Source organism: Pinus tabuliformis, chromosome 1_1 (genome assembly GCF_031772625.1).
Source record: "Pinus tabuliformis cultivar Carrire ecotype Pingquan chromosome 1_1, CPIR1, whole genome shotgun sequence".
NCBI classification, from domain to species: Eukaryota; Viridiplantae; Streptophyta; class Pinopsida; order Pinales; family Pinaceae; genus Pinus; species Pinus tabuliformis.
Genome location: NC_142297.1, coordinates 43,148,414 through 43,164,200, shown reverse-complemented (window position 1 = coordinate 43,164,200; position 15,787 = coordinate 43,148,414).

Sequence of the window (15,787 nt, the reverse complement as noted above, 5' to 3'; positions counted from 1 at the left end):
CAAAAGTGTGCATACTTGGTAAGTCTATCAACTACCACCATGATGACACTCTTTCCCTCCGACTTGGGTAAACCTGTGATAAAATCCATTGAAACCTCCTCCCAGTGTTGTCTTGGAATGGATAAAGGTTGTAATAGACCCGGGGTCTTAATTGTTTCAACTTTATTTTGTTGGCAAACCAAACATTCTGCCACAAACTTTTGAATATCCGATTTAAGGCCATCCCAAAAAAATTCCTTCTTAACCCTGTGGTAAGTTTTTAAAAATCCCGAGTGCCCTCCTAAGGGAGAAGTGTGCAATTCCATAAGAATCTTTTGTTTTAGTTGGGAATTCTTACAGAGGTATAAGCGATCTTTGTACCATAAAGAATCATTTTTCCAGCTAAATGTATCAGACATACTGGAATCTTGTTGTAACTTTCGAATAAGTGCCACACTTCTCCGTCATTCTTCCATTCCTCCCTTGCTTCATTTATCCAATCTGGTTGGATAATAGAAATGGCACAGAACAATGCTTCCACGTCCTCATCCTTTCTTGAGAGTGCATCTGCCACCACATTTTGCTTCCCTTTTTTGTAGATGATTTCAAAGTCATAATCCAACATCTTTGTGACCCACTTTTGTTGCTCTTCAGAGGATAATCTTTGTTCTAAAAAGTATTTAAGGCTATCATGATCTGTTTTTACCTTGAAGTGTCTTCCCATTAGGTAGGGTCGCCATTTCTTAAGTGCATGGAGTATTGCCAACATTTCCTTCTCATAAATAGCTTTGTGTAAAAACTTTCCCTTGATTGGACGACTTTCAAAAGCAATGGGTCTTTCATCTTGCATTAAAACAGAACCAATTCCATTTCCTGAAGCATCACATTCCACAATAAAGGTTTTTGTGAAGTCTAGTGTAGCTAAGACCAGTGCTTGGCACATTGCCTCTTTAAGATGTTTGAAGGCCTTTGTTGCTTCTGGAGTCCATGAAAATGCATCTTTCTTCAATAATGTTGTTAGAGGTGTTGCTATTCTCCCATAATTCTTAACAAACTTGCGATAATACCCTTTCAACCCGAGAAATCCTTGCAGATGCTTTATGGATGTGGGGATTTTCCATTCCTTAATGGCTTTAATTTTGCTAGGGTCTACCTTAACTCCTTCATGAGATACAATATGACCCAGATATTCCACCTCTTGTACTCCAAAGAAACATTTGGATATTTTTGCATATAATTGTTTCTCCTCCAATAGTTGTAGCACCCTGTCAACATGTTCAACATGATCCTTCCAAGACTTGCTGTAGATTAGTATATCATCAAAAAATACTAACACAAATTTTCTAAGGAATGGTTTGAAAATGGAATTCATCAAACCTTGAAATGTTGAAGGTGCATTGGTAAGGCCAAAAGGCATGACCAAAAATTCATAATGACCCTCATGAGTTCTAAATGTTGTTTTTGGAATGTCTTCAGTATTCATTCTAATTTGATGATATCCTGAATGAAGATCCAACTTGGTGAAGTAAATTGATCCATGCAATTCATCCAGTAATTCATCAATAACAGGAATCAGAAACTTATCTTTAATAGTGAGCTTGTTGAGCTCCCTATAATCCGGACACATGCGCCATGATCCATCCTTCTTGTGCACTAATACTACTGGAGTAGAGAAAGAACTTTGAATCGGTTGAATTATACAAACCTCTAACATTTCTGCAACCATACGTTCAATTTCACTCTTTTGGGCATAGGGATATCTATATGGCCTGATGTTTGGAGGAACACTTCCTAGAATCAGATGAATAGCATGATCATGATCATGAATAGGTGGGAGACCTTTGGGAGTCTCAAATACTTTGGAATGATTGTTCAAGACTTTTTGGAGATCTAGAGAAATAGATGATTCCAATGTGGAAACATCTAGCAAACATAATTGTGAAATTACACCCCTTTGTTCCTTTCTTAGAAGCTTTGTCATACCGTTAGAGCTGATTATCTTTCTTGGTTTCCCTGCAATACCCCTTAATTCAACTTCCTTTCCTTCCACATAAAATTTCATGAAAAGTTCTTGAAAATTAAAAGCTTTTGTACCCAAATATTGTAGCCATTGGACTCCTAGTACAACATCAGCACCTCCCATTGGAATGGAAAGCATTGGGCTAGTCCATACATATTCTCTCATCGATAGCTTGATATTATGGCACTTTCCAGAGCAATTTATTGTTCCTCCATTTGCAACCATCACTTGACACTTTGGTGCTGGATATAAGAAGCAATTCAATTCTTTTGCTACCTTACAATCAATAAAATTGTGGGTACTTCCTAAATCAATCAACACTATTACCTTTTTCTTCTTGATTTGTCCTTCTATCTTGATGGTTTGAGGAGTGGTAATTCTAGCGATTGCATTACAAGATATGGTCGGATTAATTTCATCTTTATCTAGGCTTTTTTCCTAGAGTGTATCCTCTTCTTTTGACCTTTCTTGCTCCTTTTCTTCTTCCTCTTTGCAATCTATGTAGAATAATTTCTTCTCAGCACAGTTATGACCTTTAGTGTATTTGCTGTCACAACTGTAACAAAGCCCTTTTTCTCTTTTTTCTTCCAATTGTTGTGGTGTCAACCTTATAGGTTGTGGAGGACTAGGGGCAACAACACTTCCATCTTTATAGTTGTGAGTGGTATGCTTCCTGGTTGCCATAATTTTGCTTTCTATTTTTCTTGCTAACCTGAATGCTTTCTCTAATGAATCAGGTTCCCAAAGGCGAACATCATGTTGGATATTATCCTTTAAAGACCCTATGAACACATCAATCCTATGCTCCTCTCGAATATTTTTTACCCTTATGTTCAATTTTTGGAACTCCTCAATGTGCTCCATTATTGAACCCTTTTGTTTGAGACTTATCAATTGGCTAAAAGAAGTGTTTCTTTTTGTATCCTCATAAGGTGCTGTCAATTCTTCCATAAAAATTTCCCAAGTGATAATTTGTTTACGAGAGCAAAGCCATTGATACCATACAAACTGATTTGGTTCCAAATATAAAGTTGCAATACGTACCTTTTGTGTGTTTTTCACATTATTGAGATCGAAAAATTGCTCCATCTGTAATATCCATGTTGCGGGATCCTTTCCATCAAACTTCCTCATATCAATTTTTGGAATATGGTGGGTCTTCGATCCCATATTGGAGTCTATGAAATCATGATTAACATTTCTTTTGTTCGCATCATGAGTTTCCTTTACAACCTTTTCACCATTAGTAAGTATTTCTTGTAGAAAATTTGTCAAATCTGTCTTCAAATCTGCCATGTCTGTCTTCAAATCTGCCATGTCTCTCTTCAAATCTGTCTTCAAATCTATCTTCAAATCATCCATCTTAGCTTCCATGCCCTTTATCTTAGATTCCACGCCATTTATCTTAGCTTCTATTAGCTTTTGTGAGCGTGACATTTGTTGCACTTGTTCTTGTAATTTTGATATATCATGTAGCATTTCTTCCTCTTCTTCATGAGTCATGCTAGGGCTTTCAGGTTGCTTACTAGGTGTTTGCATTTTCTTTCCTCGGGGCATCCATTATCGATAATAATGCTCTACTATGCCCTTTTAATTCCTTCAAAATAAATTTTCAAACCAATCTTAAGCAAAAATTTAAAAGAATCTACACACCTTTTTCACTTTGTAGGAGCTCGATATTGCCTCTGATGTATCTCTGTACTTTCAGATCATCCAGTTTTGAAATTGTGATTTGCAGTAGCCCTCTGTGTCCTCTTTCCAATGCCACCAATCTGATCCAAATTGGATTCTCCAAGGAAGAGTTATGCAAAATCTCCCACAGTGACCTGATTATAGACTAGTTCAATAGAGCGAACTTGTATGACGTGCCATGAGTCAATGTTTCAACCTTTGGCTATGAAAAATATATACAAGAAACTACAATCCGTCCTCTTTTTTTACCTTCTTATGAAATTTCAATCAGATGCTCAGAGAGAAAGTTATGACGATTTTCCCCAGGTCACCTGTTTGGAATGAAATTCAGGAGTCTGCAAAAAGACCAACTTCCTCAGATCATATCTCCGCAAATATAGCACGAACAGATATGAAATTCAGACCCGATATTCAGCGTGATTTCTTCTCAAATGGGTTTTAGCTTCTGAAACATCATAGAAAAAAGTTATAGCGAAAATGCCACGATGACCTGTTTGGAGCAGCGAAACCCTAGAATCCAAAGCTCTGATACCAAATGTTATGAAACCAGCTTAAGAAAAGATAGAAAAGATAGATCACTAGTATTATAGGGACCCAACACGCTATATCTCGTCAATCGCCATTTTTTACATATGCCTAGCGATGACAGAGAAATCTAATGTGCGCACCACTAATTCCTTCTTTTTCTAGACAATGTATCCTTCTAGTGTAGTTCCTATTGTTAGGAAGTGTATTATATCCTCGAAGTGAGCATCCGCAACACACACTGCAAATAGCTATGCGTCAGGAAATCCTTCTTCCGAGTTAGTAGGTTCCTCCCTTGTTTTGATGTGTGACAGGTGATCGGGTCTCGCGTTCAATCATCCAGGCTTCACGACAACTTCAAAATCATACTCCTAGAACAATAGGAGCCATTTGCAGATTCTCACCCCTAACACAGGTTCATTTACCAGGTACTTCAGTGTAGAGTGATCCGTATACATCTTAAAATGACCTCCTAGCAAGTAGTGTCGATACTTCTAGAGTGTATACACCATAGCTAGCCCTTCGCGCTAAGTGGTGGAATAGTTCTTCTCTGCTTTGGATAACCTGCGGCTTGCGAACGTGATAGGATGGTCGAAGCCTTCTCCACTAGCTTGTGTTAGTACTGCTCCCAATGCTATACATGACACGTCAACATGTACATGAAACTCTTTCTTCCAGTTCGGGAAGACTAGAATTGGTGCGGTAACCATCTTTTCTTTCAATATGTCCAAGCTCTTCTTACAGTCATCATTCCAGCAGAGTGTGACATCTTTCTTCAACAATTTCTCCATAGGCGCGTGATCTGGGCATAGCTTTTAATAAACTTTCTGTAATATCCCATATGTCCTAGAGTATCACACAAATGTTTCACACTCCTCAGTGCTTCCAAGTTCAGTATCACTGCGATTTTCGCGGCGTCTACCATCAGTCCTTGTCTGCAAACTACATGCCCCAATAGGTTTCCAAAAGGAACACAAAACAGAAACTTTTTGAGATTGAGCACAATTTGGTATCTTCGATAGGTATCCAGCATCAAGCGCAAGCTTGCTACATGGCGCTTAGCCATCCCAAATACAGTCCAGTCATCAAAATATACCTCCAGGAACTTATTAATAAATTCCTTGAATGACGTGACAACCACACGTGAAAAGATTGCAGGCGCATTCTTCAATCCAAATGGCATTATAGTGTACTAAAAACAACCCCACTTAGTTGCGAAGGTTGTCTTGCTCCTATCCTCCAGCGCGATTTTGATTTGGTGGTACCCAGAGAACCCATCAATGAAGGAATATGCTTCCTAGCCGCCTACATTATCCAATGCTTCATCTGTGAATGGAGTCGAGAAAGGATCATGTACACAAGTGTCATTCAATTTTCTGAGATCCACGCATATCCTTATCTCATCCTTCTACTTCTTCTCTTGCACCACCATTGGGCTTACCCAATCTGATTCTTCCACAGGCTCAATGATGCCTGTTGTGAGCATCTTGTCTAGCTCTAAGCGGACCTTCTCCTTATATTTCGGATTGAGACGGTAAGGTCTTTGCTTAACTGGCTTCGCGTCGGGATTTAACGTGATCTTCATCATTCCTAGGTCCTCGATTAGTTCTTTCATATCCATAAACTTGGTAGGGAATAAGTACTGGTATTCGCGGAGCAATTCAATGACCTTATCCACCGTCGTGTTGTCCTAGTAGTCTCCAATATTCGCGAATTTGGGTTCTACCTCCATACCAATGTTTACTTGTTTCGTTTTCAGCGATGCGGTTATATCAGGATTCTCAATCTACGGCCCTTGAACCTCACAGTGACCTTCTGTTTCTAGAATGTTAATCCTCTGCAGATCCTCGTCCTCTTCTTCAACAGTTACATTATAGCATTCTAGCACGTGGCTCAGCTGAGTATCCCATTCAGATTGAGCCAGGTCTAAAGGATCCTGCGGTATCCTAAAGATAGCTACTTTCACCTCTTGTAGTGCTTCATCAATACTGTCAAACCCATCCTCAAAATTGAAGGTCATCATGATCCCTTTGCGCAGGACATCCCATTCTCATGTCCCATGGTGGAGCTCTGTTTCTATATACCAATTCATTGGGATAACATCCAGGGTATGATAGAACAAGTGCACCCACTCAGGTTGGGCTTTTCTCCATAAGCCTAGGTCCATTTGGCCAGATGTGCACGCGGATCATTTTTCCCATCATACTTGTCTGTCAGTCACAACTTAGGCTTCCTAAATAATGTTCTCATCATCCTCCTACATTCGCGCCAATCATCAAAGCTTCCCTTGTGCGTACCCCACCATCTTGCGGGTGTAGCGCGTAGTGCCCAGTCCAAGGCCTAGAAGTGCTGCTTTTCTAGTACCTCCCTTTCAAATTCATCAAAAAAGATATCTACCTTATTCAAACCATCATAAGTAGGCAGATTTATTACCTCTGATAACACACAGCTTAGTGATTGGGTCATCATGTTGCAATTCAACGTAGTTACTTCATGTAACCAATTTTTTCAGCGTTCTATTTCTTCGACGGAGTCCGAAGTGTGGGAACTCTCGCGATCCCATGTAATCCATCCATCCGCAGTGGGATTCACCCAATCTTGGTCTCGCAATGTTATCTTATAGATACAGTCCAGGTCTTCATCACTCTCATACTGGCGGATAGGTTCAGTGTAGCGTGATCCTTCAGTAGGGTTGAGGGGTACTATTATGCACAGTGATTTCTTCTCAAAGATCATCTTTAGCTTCTTTAGATTGATTTCCCCATTCATATCAGTAGCCTAGTCAATTCCCAGGAGCGCAGGATAGGTATTACTTTCATCCACTATCTCTATTACTTCAAAGTCAGCTAGTGCAATTTCTCCCTCAATATCCATGGTCACCCCCTATAGCCGCCCCATGGGGATGATCTTCTGCTGATTCACCATGCTTATCTGAATTGGAGACCATTGCAGCGCAAGTCCTCCCATCCATTCCCAAGTCTGTTTTGGTAGGAGATTTGCATCTAACCCGAGGTCCAAAATGACATGATCCATTTCATACTCTCCTATCTGTGTGGTCAGTCTCATCTCTCATCCCATTCTTGTTTTATGCTTGCCAATCTTTCATACTACACCCGGCTCACCTAGAGCAGTTCTAGCACATATATTGATGAGTTCCTATAATCCTTTCATAGCCTTACTATCACGCAAAAACTTCATACATGTTTCCAGGAAAGTTGTGAGCATAGAGGGGTCCATCTCCTGCTCAAGCTTATCCTTGCTTCCTGAGGTGGAGGCCTCAACAAAGCTCTTCTTAGCTTCCATGAAGGTTTCATGTGTGTGCTCCAAATCGAACTCAGCCTCCGTCGCCGGAGCTTTGCGGACCCACGCACTGTCTTCTGGTTGTTTCCCTTTGTCATCTCCCATCGCGATTACACTTCTGAGCAATATATTTACGTTTGGATATTCTTCACATGGCTTAGACCTCATCATCTGCAGGTTCTGAGTCGGTGAAGTTGGTAGCGCCCCTTTGTCACGTATCCTAGCTATCAGCATAGGCCAGTCTTCCATTTCATGATCAAACATTGTGCAATACTTGCATGACGGACGTGTTGGGTTAGTGCAATCGCGGGTGTGGTGTCCTTGTCCCCCGCAATTGTAGCAGATCAACTATCCCCGACCTCTACCAGGTCCTCCTAGGCCTCAGCCTCGTTCGCATCCATGAAATCCTGTCTGCGCCATCCCTGCACTCTGGTCAGGGGGCTGCGTTTCGGACTGAACCCTATAGGCGGGAGTTATATCCATCATTAGTTCATAACTCCTGCAATTACGCTCATCATGCCCTACCGATTTACAAAAGTTGCAGAACAGCTGTTGCGGTGTACGTACATACTTTTGCATCATATGACAGTTATCTGTGGCATTGTTTTCTGCTACCTAAAAGATAATGCATTGTTGGTTGGGGCCTGACCCAGGTTCGGACTTAATTAGCCAAACAAATCCCTGTACTACTGGCCCTTTTGGCAATTGTTCGTAGAGTGCGGACTGAGGTCTCACCACAAGTAGTATGGGGGAGTGCTGAAACCAGGTTTCTGCATCCTTGATATGTCTGAGAGGTTGAATTTGTCCAACTTCATGCACTTCCTTGGCCTTCATGCCTTGATATTCCTGCCTTCACAAAGCCCTAACCAAAGGTTGTGGGGCTTTTGCGCTGTTGGAGCAGCACTCTGCACTATTTCCCTAAGTCACACTCGAGATCAGACTTATCTTCTTACACCAGTTAGTTATCTTTGTGTAAATGGATGCCTTCTGTTATATTTATTTATACATCACATTCATATGAGTTCATGCAACAAATAAACAATAAACTTGTAATTCATACCCAATAATACATAAAATAGGAAACGATACGCAGAAATAAGGTATAACTTCTCTTTTATTAATTCTTCCTATTGAAATATGGCAACAATAATATTCCAATTTAATTTTTCCTTGAATTAAATTGTGAATGAAAATCGAATTTAGTCTTAACAGCTACTTGGAAATAATTAATTAATTAATTTTAAATTAATTGGTTGGAGAAATTCAAGTTAGAAGTCTTTCTGAAGTCATGCAAGAGTTATCCCTTAAATTAAGGACATAAGATTGAGTTATATTTGAGTTGTAATTAGTTCACTCAGTTTACTGAGTTAAGTCCAGTTAAATTAGTTCCAAACTATTTGAGGAACTAATAGTGAGTTAATAGTCAGTTGATGCATTAATGCACTCAACTAATGCTACTCCAGTTATCTGAAGATTCCCTTAACAAAAACCCATGCATGTCTATTCTGAGAAAGACCCAGTTGAGATTAATGTTCAAGGACAATGTACTATCAGTTGCATGTGTTTTCTCATGGAGAAAACTCATGCATGTAGTCAAGGATTCATCCTTGAGGATTGCACAGTTTGAAGGCTTGTTTTTCCACTTGATAATAGGCTAATCATCCACAAGGAACAACGCAAGGAAATAGGAGCTTCGAGGGCAGAGAGGAAGGCTAGAGAGAAGCCAAGATTGCCTATGAGCATCTGTGAGGATTGTATTGAGAGCTGGCTAGCTGTGAGAGCTAAGGCTTTGTATAATTCCTATGTATTTCTACCATGTATTATAATACAATAGTGTGGGGTTTTTATCTAAGACTTTCCCCAAAGTATTTTCATGTTTATTGTGCCATTGATTCCTCTTCTTTTGGTTATATTGTTCAACTCGATATTTAAGCTTCCGCAAATTGATAGTAGAAGTAGGTTATAGTATTCTGCTTTGATTTATATTGCATTATCTGGTTAACCTATCATAGATTTTCTACATGGTATCGGAGCTATGAATAGTATATTGAGAAGATAATTCGAAGTTTGAAGTTCGAGGTTGCAGGTGCGAATTGAATTCATATCATACTTCAAGGTTGGCCAATGGTGTTCTATGGCTTGAGACTCGAGTATGCCTTGGAAGGTAGCTCGAATTACATATCATGGAAAGATAGAATGGAGGTTGTATTAGAAGACAATGACTTGAAGGAATTCATTGATCAAGAAATCCCAAAGCTAGCTTCAACTAATGCACAAGAGTTGGCTGAGTGGAAGAAGTGTGTGGTGAAGGCGAGATAGATCATCCTTGAGGGAGTTCAAGACCATATTGTCTCAATTCTCCATGGGAAGGATACTCCATTTTCAATGTGGAAGACATTGAAGGACCTCTACTAGAACATTAGTGACCAAGGGAAATTGGCACTCAAGGATAAGCTTCAAAGAATCAAGATGGAGAAGGGAAATACTATTTCCACATATCTGAACAAGCTCATCACCTGCAGAGATGAGCTTAGCAGTTTGGGAATAACTACTATTGATGATGATGTGGTGAGCCTCGCTCTCCTTGGGCTTCCAAAGAGTTGGAATAGCTACTAGGACTCTGTGAATGGAAGGGAGAAATTGCCAGATTGGAAATGACTATGGTCGGATCTTATGCAGGAGGAGATCAGGAGGAGCACCTGAGATGGTTCTTCATCCAAGAATGATGATGAAGAAAATCTGGCCTTAGCAAGTAAGGCAAGGAAAGGGAAGGGGAAGGCTTCCCATTTCAAATCGAATTCTTCTCATGTAGGGAAGAAGGGTGATATGTCTAAAGTAAGATGCTTTAATTGTCACAAGATGGGACATTATGCAACTAATTTCCCATTGAAGAAGTCCAAGAAGGGATCCTTGGAAGGATCGGAAGGTGAGGCATTAGCCTCTCAGTTAGAAATGGAATTTACCCTCATCACATACATGGTGTCATTGATGATGGGTTGTGTCTGGTATCTTGACAGTGGAGCCTCATTCTACATGACCGATGTTAAAAATTTATTCAGTGCCTTGGAAGAGAAAGACCTCAAGATGCGAATAGAGATGGGTGACGACGAAAGGTATAGTGTTTCAGGAGTGGGCACAATTGCTTTTCAGAGGGAGCATGGAGCTCCTCTCACCTTGACAGATGTGATGTATGTGCCTGGATTTAAGAATAACTTGGTATCGATCGCGATGTTGGAGGAAAAAGGCTATGATGTTGTCCTCAGTAAAGGAAAGGTGTTCCTAAGACACATATCGACGGGTCAGACCAAGAGGATAGGGATTCGGGTAAATAATCTCTATAAAATAGAGGTAGATGATTGTGCAACATTGAGTACGAAAGCCAAGACATTGGTGAGTTGTGGCACAGGCGGTTGGGCCATTTGCATCATAAGGCTTTGAAGATAATGTAGCAGATATCTACAAGACTTCCCAAAGGTAAACTTGAGCAAGTTGACATATGCAAAGGTTGTACCTTGGGAAAGTACACCAAGTCTTCCTTTCATGATTGAGACAGTCGAGCAGAGGCTATCTTAGATCAAGTTCATACTAATTGTGTGGACCATTCTCAATGGCATCCATAGTGAAGAAAAGGTATTATGTGATTTTCATTGATGACTGTTCTCGTAAATGCTGGATTTATTTCATGCAGAAGAAGGACCAAACTTTCACAAAGTTTTGTGAGTTCAAAGCTTTGGTCAAGAAAGAGTCAGGGAATAACATCAAGGCCTTGAGAAGTGACAATGGTGGATAATATGTCTCTCAAGATTTTAAGGACTTCTGTGCAGTGGAAGGAATTAAATGAGAGTTGACGGCACCTCTAACCAACAAGAGAATGGGGTGGCCGAGAGGAAGAACATAACTATTATAGGGGTAGCACGGGCAATGCTGCATGACCAAGGACTACCACTTCACTTGTGGGCTAAGGCACGAAACACAATGGTCTATTTGCAGAATAGAAGCTCGCATCACATACTTGGGATGAAGACACCAAAGGAAGCTTTCTCCAGTAAGAGACCATATGTGGGCCACTTCAGGATCTTTGGCTCATTAGTATATTTCCATGTGACAAAGGATTCACGGAAGAATTTTGAGCCGAAAGCAGAGTTGGGGATATTTGTGGGGTACACTAATACACCTCACAACTATCAGGTGTACTTTCCTACTAGTCGGAGGATAGTGGTTCATAGAGATCTCAAGTTTGATGAACAGAAGGCCATGCAAGTTTCCCTTTAGAGGGAGCTCCAACTACAGGATGTGGAGGAACTATTAGTTCCTAAGGAGGAGGAGCCTTAGACTAATGCAGAGTAGCTGCATGCACAGGTTCCAGGAGTGGATACATCCACTCAAGTAGAGTCTTCTAGAGATGGACGAAAGCGCACAATAGAAGCTGACAGATTGTTGGAGGATGTGAGAGAGAATTTGGGAGCACCATCTTCTCAGTGCAGACAAAGGAGGTCACTTGAGAGGTGCAATGGATACATGGCCCTTGCTGGGGAATGTGTTGAGACTGAGCCATATTCCTTTGAGGAAGTAGCGTAGCAGCCGATTTGGGACGCTATGGTGGAGGAGTATGACTCCATAGTTTGTAACAGTGTTTGGGACATGGTTTTGAGACCAGAGAACAAGTCAGTTGTGAGTTCCCGTTGGCTTTACAAGGTAAAGCAAGTTGTTGATGGTAGTGTGGAGAAGCATAAGGCAAGATTTGTTGCCCGTGGCTTTTCACAGGTTGAGGGGATTGAATATGATGATATTTTTGCTCCTGTCACAAGGTACTCATCTATCACATCTATGTTGGCACTATCAGCACAGATGGGTTGAAATATCCATCAGATGGATGTGAATTCCGCATTCCTCAATGGCCAGATTGAGGAAGAGGTGCACATAGAGCAGCTGGAAGGTTTTGAGACCTTCGATCGTGAGTCGCATGTGTGCCAAATCAAGAGAGCGTTGTATGGGATGAAGCAATCACCTCGTGCTTAGTACACCAGGATAGACAACTACTTCACCAGGTTGGGCTTCACAAAGAGTGAAGTGGATGCGAACCTCTACCACATCGTGAAAGATAAGTTGTTGATAATCGTACTTTATGTTGATGATCTCATATTGACTGGTGATGATTAGTTGATTGTGTCTTGAAAGGAGGATCTTGCAAGAGAATTCAAGATGAAAGACATGGGTCTCATGCATTACTTCCTTGGCATGGAAGTGTGGCAAAAGGATGGGGAGTTGTTTATGTCTCAGGGAAAGTATGCCAACGAGATAATAAGGAGATTCCACATGGAGAAGTGCAAGCCCATGTAGACTCCTTTAGCAGGAAACTGGAGAAAGGAGGTTGCTACTTCAAGAGAAGTGGTAGAGGCTATTGTGTACAGGTAGCTTGTGGGTTCACTGATGTACTTAATGAACACACGACTAGATTTGTGCTATGCGGTGAACCAACTGAGTCAAGCGATGGTTCAGCCTACCAAGATGTTTTGGAAGGCAAAAAAGCATCTATTGAGATACCTCAGAGGCAAATATTAGTATGGATTATGGTACATACGGGCAAAAGGAGTGAAGCTACAGGGCTTCATTGATGTAGATTGGGCAGAGAGTCCATCAGATCGAAAGAACACATCAGGAGGGATTTTCAACCTTGGGTAAGCGATAGTTTCTTGGTACAGCAGGAAACAGAGGTTAGTTGCACTCATCTCGGCAGAGGCAGAATACATGGCTGCAAGTCAGGTAGCATGTGAGACCATCTAGATGCAGAAAATCCTAGTTGTTTTGTTTGATCAGAGGATGGATCCAACTATGATCTATTGTGATAATCAGAGTTGTATCAAACTCTTGAATTCAGTATTTCATGATAGGTCCAAGCATATCGACATCCATTATCATCATCTCAGAGACTGTGTAGCGAGGAGGATCATGTTGCTGCAGTATATTTTGATAGAGGAGAAAGATGCTGACATTTTGACAAAGGCATTGTGAAAGTGTAAATTCGAGCTCCATAGAGACGTGATCGGGGTTGCAGATAATCCCTTTCTTGTTGATAGGGAGTGTTGAAATATGGCAACAAGAATATTCCAATTTAATTTGTCCTTGAATTAAATTGTGAATTAAAATCGAATTTAGTCTTAACAGCTACCTGGATAAAATTAGTTAATTTATTTTAAATTAATTAGTTGGAGAAATTCAAATTAGAAGTCTTTCTCAAGTCATGCAAGAGTTATCCCTTAAATTAAGGATATAATTTTGAGTTATATTTGAGTTGTAATTAGTTAACTCAATTTACTCAGTTAAGTCCAGTTAATTTAGTTCCAAACTGTTTGAGGAACTAATAGTGAGTTAACAATCAGTTGATGCATTAATGCACTCAACTAGTGCTTCTCTAGTTAACTGAAGATTCCCTCATCAGAAACTCATGCATGTCTATTATGAGAAAGGCCCAGTTGAGATTAATGTTCAAGGATAATGTACTATCATTTGCATGTGTTTTGTCATGGAGAAACCTCATGCATGTAGTCAAGGATTCATCTTTGAGGATTGCGTAGTTTTGAAGGCTTGTTTTTCCACATAGTAATAGCCTAATCATCCACAAGGAACAACACAAGGAAATAGGAGATTGGAGCGCAGAGAGGAAGGCTGGAGAGAAGCCAAGATTGCCTGTGAGCATCTGTGAGGAATGTACTAAGAGCTGGCTAGCTGTGAGAGCTAAGGTTTTGTATAATTCCTATGTATTTCCACCATGTATGATAATACAATAGTGCGGGGCTTTTATCTGAGACTTTCCCCAAAGTATTTTCATGTGTATTTTGCCATTGATTCTTCTTCTTCTGGTTATATTGTTCAGCTCGATCTTTAAGCTTCTGCAAATTGATAGTAGAAGTAGGTTATAGTATTCTACTTTGATTTATATTGCCTTATCGGGTTAACCTATTGTTAGTGCCTAAATCTACCTCAGGCTGAAGGAAGGCAGGTCTAGGGTAACATCAAACCATGCTTAACCTAGTAGCTAGCCCTACCAGGTCAGGAGAGGGCTCTCTCCTTGTCAATATCAACTAGGATATTGGAAACTAGGGCTTGAGATGATTGTAATGAATGCTGATTTTAGGCTAGGTATAGGACATTAGGGTTTCTGGTTTGATTTTAAGTTTTGGTTGCTAGATCAATTGGAGAAGGCAGATTGGATATGGGAAATCAACTCAGGGATACATTCATGTTTTGTGGGACAAGGTAGACAAGGGTTTATGTACTAGCAATGGATTGAGATGGTAGAGTAAGATAGCTGAGGAGTTGAGGAGGGCACAAGAAACTATGAATCCTCTTGAAACAGTGAAAACATTGAAAACTAAATGCATTCCCAAGACAAAGCATTGTAAATCTAGTGTATTTTGTCTATTCACCTTGATTCATTTAGTTTGGAAGAAAGAGAGAGATGTGGATACATATAAAACATTAGAAAAACTCATTACAAAGAAGAAACAATACATAAACTCACTGTCACAAGAATCCCACAAAAATAGGTGTGAAACCTGGTTCTATTCCTTGCCAACTGCTTATACAAAATGTTCAGTGAGTCCAAGACTTCTGCCAAAGTCCAACCTTTACAAATGACTAAGAAAGTACATAATATTGGCATCAAACAACTCATGCTAGCTATCAGGGGTTGAATCCATGAGAAAATGGGTGGTTTCAACCATATCTAAACTAAGAACAGGAATATAGGCAGTGGAACAGCTTGCCTCTAAAACCAAGGAAACCAATTCATTCAGCTCAAAGCCACCTTTGACTTGATGTATCTACCCTATTAAGTGATTTACATCCATAATTACATCAAGTTACATCATTTACCATGCTAATTTTACCAAGAGAGCAAGAAAAAGTCAACTGTAGAGAAAATTAGGCGAAATTTTGAAAATCAGGCAAAACTGGGAAAATTCATCCTATGCGCAGTGCCACTGATCCTATGCGCAACTCTTTTCTAGTTCAATTTTGGAAGTCTTCCTGGAGTCCAAATCAGGTGCAAGATAGCTCGTTGGAAATCTTGGCAAGTCTAATTTATGGAACAACTTGAATTTCTAAATTTGGAGTTCATTTGACCCTCCAAAAATTGATTCTCCCAAGACTGCTTCCTGTGTGGCAAAAAAGTGGCAGAGAGGGCATTTTTTAGGTGTTTTTTGCCCTTTTGGAGACCTAGAACTTGTCCAAAATTCTTAGCCATTTTTAGCTTCCCTATTTTTCCATGAT